We start from the raw sequence: 7,346 nt of genomic DNA, 5'->3' as shown, positions 1-7,346 counted from the left end.
CCAAGAAAAAAAGAAGAAAGGAAGGAAGGAGGGGGAGGAAGGGTGGGAAAGAGAGTGAGAAGAAATAGAGTTCCTCTGATGGATTAGGTAAGATGTGAGAAGTGAAATACAGAAAACCTGGGGGGAACAGCATTTGTGCAGTACTTTTCCCGAAGGTGGCCATTTTGAGAAGGGAGTCAGGAAGGGGCAGACCAGTCTTACTATCATATGCCCGGGGTGCAGTTTGTCTCGAATTGTGCCTCAAACACCTGCATAACCATCAAGCCTCAGCTTTTTTCTCGCTCCTGTCGTAGAGTTCAGTCCACGTGACTAAGTTTCAATTCCATTTCCTCGCTTGGCTGTATGGTTCTTCACCGAGCCTGGTGCTTGGGCACCGCAACCTCTGCCAGTCCTTTCTCCCAGAAGGCTGGTCCGTATATTCCACCCACTGCCTTGTCACCTGACGCTGACCCCCGTCTCGCCCACCCCCTCCGCTCCATCTGCCTCCTTTTCCTCGGGATCCAAGCGTGCTCCCCTTGGTCCTGGGTACTCTTCAGGGGCATCTTACCACCTGGGCTCAGGTAAACCCTTCACCGCTGTCCATGCTTCCAGTATCCCCAGTCCATGCCTTATACTGGACTCGGAGTCGTGTTAGGAAATGCCAGCCTGGGCTTTTCAGAATCCTCCTGAGTCCCGCACCTGGCAAGGTCAGCATTCTTTAGCATGATCCCTTTCCTATGTCTCCTACTTTGTTTTCTGCCTGCTCTGCCCCAGTTCATCTGATCTCCTGGCTATTCCTCAGATGCACTGTGTTTACTCTCAGATCCGTGTCTTTGCACATCAGGTTCCCTCCCCCTAACTTCTTTTCCTATTAACTGCCTCCTACTCATCAATACTGAATTCATTTATCATGTCTTTTGAAAATCTCAGTCTCTGGCTAAGCAAGATGCACCTACTCACTGAATTATAATTCACTGAACTGTAATTACTTTCTTGTCTCGCTTTGACCTGCTTGAGGACAAGGACAATGTCTTTCATTTTGTATCGCAAGCTTGTAAGACTATTTCTTGGAACATAGTAGGTACTTACAAAGTATTCATTGAATGAATGGACCAAAGATTGTACAGCAACATCACGTACTGGATCATTCCTTTCTCTGGGATACTGCAGAACTGCAGAATTCTTTAATGGTCAACAGTTAGATTTTTGTTAATAGACATTAGCTACATTATATAGAGAAAAAGATACTCGTAGCATCCATGTAAATAGATTAACAAGCGCTGATTTGCATGTGGTAGGATTGCAAGTGGATTCATCCAACCTTTCTGTGCGCGGGTGTGTTGTCTAAATTAAAAAAAAAGTTGGTTCCTTTTATGATAATAAAAAAGAGATAACTTAAAAAAGAAACGTCGCGGGGTGCCTGGGTGGCCCAGCCGGTTAAGCATCCGACTCTCGATTTCCATTCAGGTTGCCATCTCACGGTTCGTGAGATCGAGCCCCACGTCGGGCTCTGCGCTGAGCATGAAATCTGCTTGGGATTCTCTTTCTCCCTCCCTCTCTCTCTCTATTTCTCTGTGTGCCCCCCCCCCCACATCTTAAAATAAATAAATAAGCATTAAAAACAACAACAAAAAGAAATGTCTTCTTAGCATGGCTCACCGCTTTACAAAGGAACAGGACACACGGGGCCCCCTGCTGTTACATGGGTCACTCTTGCTCTGTTCCGCTCTTCCTGTTCCCTCTGCTTCCCTCATCTTCTCGTTATCCCCCCCCCCCCCCCCACCCCAGGCTGTTGGCGATGGGAGGTTTGGCCCGGACTTGGTGACATTTGGTTCATGTTTGCATGTGATATTTGGTTCATGTTTGCATGTTTGCTTTAGTACCTCTCTGCTAAATGAGTCTCTTACCACTATCGACCAGCTACCCTCATTGCCAACACATCCCCACGTCATGGCGGGAGGGGACTAGGCAGGGCCGAAGGACTTGCTTCTCCTGGCCTTCCCGGGGAAGCATGGGTCCTCAAAGGGGAGACTCAGGGTCAGTCATTTATTTGCCTCAGGACGCTGTACCAATTTCTCCTAAGGAGGCAGAATGGGTGGTTTACCAAACTAAAATCAAGGAACCCAGCCAAACTCCCCACACAACTTCCCTTCAACAGCAGAGTATGTCCTGGGCATTTCTCCGGGTCATTAAGACGGCAGCTCTGACCACCGTGGGGCTGAGCACAGAGCCCACTCCGTAAATGTTGTTTACGGGCTGGTCCTTCCGAGTTCCACTGAATGGGGCTTTCATTCTACGGAACGCTAGCAAACTCTCTTAAATGGCAATGCAATCTTGAATGTTTTTTTTCCTAACTACGTCTACAGACACATTGAAGAAACTTGGTGCACCGGTCTGATGCTCTTAAAGATGCGGAAGAAAAAAATGTAATGATGCTTGAAACAGGCTAGCCTTCTCCGTTCCCCCATGACAGCATCAGGTGACCAAAGTCTTGGTTTTAGTGGCCAGGTTGACTGATATGCTAAATTGATTATGTTCAACAGACATTTAGAGGGTGCCTAATGCACTCAAGGTTACCAGGCTAGGAGCTTCAGGGGATAAGAGAGGAATGAAACCTGGTCCCTGCCCTCCAGGATTTACAGTATGGTGCCTATATATGAAGTGCGATAGAAATTCTCTTCTCTTTGATTGTGACTCAGGAGAATAAACGTTTGGATTTCCCCTTATTAAATGGTTTTCTTTCGGTTGAGGTTTATTCTGAGCCCCACCTCGAACATTTCAGCAACTTCCCAACTGCGCTACCCGTAACTTTTGGGCAAGGTTCTGTTTGTGCACTGATTTATTTATTTGCGTTCTCACTCAACAAATATTTACTTAATGCTCCTATGTGCCAGGAACTGTTTTAGGAGCGTAGAGATGTAGTGCCGAACAAAACTTCAACACACGCACTAGGAATTAGCGAGGGCTATGAAGAGAAAGCAAGCAGAATGAGGGGGTCGCGAGGGTGAGGAGCTCTTCTGAGGAGGGGTGTGTCAGGAAGCCTTTCTGAGAAGTTGGCATTTGAATGAAGCCTTGCAAAAGTCTGGAGGATGCGCGTTAAGGGCAGACGTCCCGGCAAGTACAAAGGCCTGAAGCAGAATGACGTGGGAGTGTCTGCAGAACAGTAAAAAGAGCAAAGTGGCTGAATCCAGGGTGGTAGGTAGGAGGCGAGGGCCGCGCCAGGGTCAGGCTCCGGAAAGGAGGGGACTTGTAGGCCAGGACAAGGCCTGTGGGCTACATTCCAAGTAAAGGAGTTTGAGCATAGCCTATGACTGATCTGATCTTTGTTTAAAAAAAGATCACTCTGACTCTTCGGTGGAGAAGAGCCCGTAGAATAGTTTTTTTTCAAAAAAGGAATAAATATCTACTCCATTATTTCAGTCCTTGGTCCAAATGGATTTGCACAAACGCGCTATTCTTTCCTAGTTTTGCTACCCGGCCAATAACTTGTCAATACGATGGCTATTATTAAAGAGCAATTTCTACCTGGAAGATTTGGCTCAACGTTGGGAAAAACCGTGTAACAACTAAAGCTCCCCAACAATGAGCTCCTGTTCTTAGAAGTGTCCAAATAGAAGCTAGGTGACCTGCTGTCCGGGGCGTGGTAGGAGTGATTCCTATCGTGCGCGGACACGAACTTGATGCATCTGAGAAATGCTAATTCTTTGGACTCATTTGCTTCCCGTTAAATGACATAGAACGGGATTCTAGATTTAAGATAAGGAGACTCTCATGGACATTATCCTGTGCTGCCCACATCCGTCATTCTGCCAGCTGGGCAGAACGGTGCTCAACTGTCAGCCTCTCCTGAAGTCTCCTTGGCTGGAGAGTGCTGCTTTGTCCCAGGTCACGCCTCTTCCTGGGACATCCCTTATCATCGGTCAGCTGATGTAGAGGATAAAAAGCCTGACTGCCTTGCTCCATTTGGGGACAACTTTGAAGGGCTACTCTAGCTCCAGGGCTCCTGAGGTCAGCTGGGACTTTGTAGACACTTCAAAGCAGCCCAGCCTTTCCGTCCGCCTAGTCTGGCTTTATTCCCTTCCTTCCCACCTGTTGGTCCCTTTAAACCACTCCCCCCTCCTCCCCCCGCCCCCCGCCCAACACACACACACCATAAACTCTACCTCTGTGTCTGCTTCTGGGAACCCAGGTAGAGAGCATCATTGTGTAGGAAAGTAAAGTGGCTTAGATGTAGTTCAGGGCTCCTGCTTGCATTTTCAGCAGGTGCATTGTCACATAAGCCTTAAGGGAGCCTCAGGCCAGTGAGGGTCTCTCACTCCGTATTCAGAGAGGGGACTGCTCTGAAATCTCCATCCATGCTCCAGGGAGAGACAAGGAGTGCACAGTGCTGGGTACATAGTGGTAGCTCAGCAAATATGCTTTAAAATGTATATATTACAACCCCCAGCCATATGTGAACAGAGGGACACTGTGTTCTTATTGGGAAGGTTCTATACACCACCCTAAAGGGCAGAGGCCATGCAGGAGCTAGTGACCAGCCAGCTCCTGAAGGCGAGAGGTGACCTCCGTGGTGTCTCAGTCTGAGGGGCTTCGTGGGAAAGCGGTAGAAGACCGTGGTTTCTGTTTGGTGGAAAAGGAAATAGAACATCATCACATGCTCTGGAAACTGCAAAGGATGCTGGGCCAGCCCCCAACGTTGATTGAGAAAACTGAGTAGCACTGTGCGAGAAATTCAGAAATCACTGAAGGATGGAAAAGTTTACTATCTCAAATGTTTTGAGCGAATACTATCATGTATAACTTCACCCCAAATCATTTTATACCTTCCTCTGATATTTCATTATTACTTGTAAGTCTCTTCCTGAAGCTTCAAGAATAATTTTTTTCTTTTTGCAAGCCTCTTTCATATGAATTGGCTTATTGGCATCAAAATGCTAGATGATAAATTTATCTACAATTCAGAAGCACATTAAATGTGATACGTGCAAGCGTAGATTTCGCTGGAACCGTGTCTGTATTTTACTGTATGCCTATCTGAGGGTAGGAGGCAAATTTTGTGGGCACCAACTTGAATTCTGTACATGCATCATGAGAAAAGGAAAGCGTCCAGATAGGTTGTATTGAAAGGAATAAATACTTCCCCCATTCGTCACAGGGTTTTTAGTCAATGTTTATAACCTCCACCCTGCCCACGGTCTGGGATGGTTCACTCCGACCAGCCTTAATTGCTTTTGCTGGAGGGCAGTGCAATTCAGTGATCCAGGCTCGGGACAGCCATCCTGGGTCCGCAACTGGCCCTCCGCTCTCCAGCTACGTGACCTCACCCTGGTCACTCATCCTGGTGGCTCACTGCCTCATCTGTAAAATGGGAACGAATCCGGTAATGCCTAACTCGCAAGGTGGCTTTGAGATGTTAATGTACGTCAAACACTTGGAAGAGTGTGTGGCTCGAGGAATCATTTAGTTCATGCGTTTTCTCTCTCTTGTTTGTAAAATGGACACAAAATACTTAACTGTTTAGAGTGCAGGGGGAAATACTTGCCTAGTAATTAGAGTCCTCGGTGCCCAGTAGTATGAGCGGCTCTCTAAGCAGCTTATGTATAGCTCCCATAAGCTTGTAGAGCCGCTCATACTTGTTTTGGAAAAGGATATTGGAGATGAGGGGTGGCCTCTGTGACCCCTCCTTCACCAGCTCCTTCTCCAGCTGCCTGCAGCGCTTGGTTGAGGCTTTATTATTGCATCTGGATTTCAATGTTGACTGGTCTCTCCCACCCGTTGGATCATATCCATGCTGTAAACAAGTCTTGCTTTGGAGTCAGTCAGACCTGGGTGGACCCAGGCTCCGAGAAAGCGGGGGGAGGTGGGGTCTGATACTCTGTCTCACAGAGCAGGAAGGAAGCATCAGCTAAGGCAGTGCCCTCTACAGGACCCAGTAAAGGTGGCCTTCTCCCCTTGCTCCAGGGCGGTGATCTTATATCTGCAAAGAGAGATGCTTGGCGGCCCACGGGTGTTTCTTTCATGATTATGGAATCTGATTTTGTGCTAGTTATTTCCAGAGTCGGATCCGGTGTCTTTCAACATGATCAGGGGTTTCCAGTCTCCATTTCAATCATCTGATTGAAATGTTCTGATCCAAATGTCTCCCTTCCTTGAATAGCACAAACAACAAACAGACAAAGACAAAATATTAGAGGTAAGAGATTTGCTCATTTCAACAACCACAAGATATTTAACCTATAGTGAGGTTCAGATTTCCTGACCTTAAGGACCTTATTTCTTCGTGCTGTGAAATGGGTACGTTGCTAATCAAATAGGATTTCGTGCAAAGTACTTTCTCCACGTTTGGGTTGTTTATTGCATTTTGTACATTTCATTTGAATCATATCCTTTGAAAGCCGATGTATTAATTTTAACATCGGGAAAGAAATGATCTTGTAAAGATTCGATGTGGAGTCTACGAAGAGATACTATGATGGACTATATGGGAACCGGTCATTATAATAGCATCCAAGAGCAGTCAAGAAAATTTATAGCCATGGGCTAATTATCCTGTTCATGTTTTTATTTTTTTTCTCTCTTTCTTAAGTGTACATCACTGTGAAAATTCTGCCTCTAAGGCTAGATAGCATCTCATGTGAATCCTAAGTCAGAGATCGGATATATTTATTATGCTGGCCCTTCTTTTGTATCTCTAGACCAAGTGGAGTGGATACAGATGCTCAGAATACTATATATTCCAAAGAAACAAAATCTAATATACAGCAATATTATGTCCTGCTTCTATATTCTATAGGAGAGAAATGCCTAAATATGAAATCACACTTCATGCAATTTCTAAAACTGCATTCACATCCCTCCCCCCTCCACACACACACACTTTTGGGGACTATCGTGCTGGGTTTCCAAGTAAATGGGGCCTTTACTCTACAAAGAACGAAAGCTCTGGAAGGTTGTGTTCTGGACTTGCCGTCTCCTCTGTCAGGTCCAGTCCATTTCTTTCTTCCTTTTTCCAAGCTACAAAGCTACAACAATGTTTATATTCATATGAAGTATTTCAGCAATTCATAGCCAATTTATCAATGACCACGCAGCTGCAGGCACCACAGTCTAAAAAAATATACCAGCTCACTTGGTGTTTACATAGGCTCTGAAAGCCCCGAGTCGTGGCAAGGGGACCGAAGCCCCAGGAGTCATTAGAAAGGAACACTGGAGCCCTGGCCAGAGATGGCGGAGGGGTGTTTGCATTATAGCACAACACATCATTAAGGACACAATTGTTATTTAATGTGACACAATCATCTTTCTGCTCTTCATGAAATCCACTTAAGTAATTACCTTCTTAGCTCATTGGCTCTGTGAGCTGCCTG

At 46.1% G+C, this 7,346-nt stretch overlaps 1 long non-coding RNA gene across 1 annotated transcript; it reads right to left on the bottom strand.

The window, feature by feature from the left end:
* Positions 1–1,830: 1,830 nt before the first annotated feature.
* LOC132663503 (uncharacterized) lies at positions 1,831–6,112 on the bottom strand. The gene is made up of 3 exons (XR_009603084.2): positions 5,494–6,112; positions 4,143–4,599; positions 1,831–3,132 (listed from the first exon to the last, which is right to left on the bottom strand). It is a non-coding gene; the product is annotated as an uncharacterized LOC132663503 (long non-coding RNA).
* Positions 6,113–7,346: the final 1,234 nt, after the last annotated feature.

The sequence above is a fragment of the Panthera onca genome, chromosome A3, assembly GCF_046562875.1.
Source record: "Panthera onca isolate mPanOnc1 chromosome A3, mPanOnc1 haplotype 2, whole genome shotgun sequence".
Classification (NCBI taxonomy): Eukaryota; Metazoa; Chordata; class Mammalia; order Carnivora; family Felidae; genus Panthera; species Panthera onca.
This window is presented reverse-complemented; position numbering and strand designations above follow the sequence as displayed.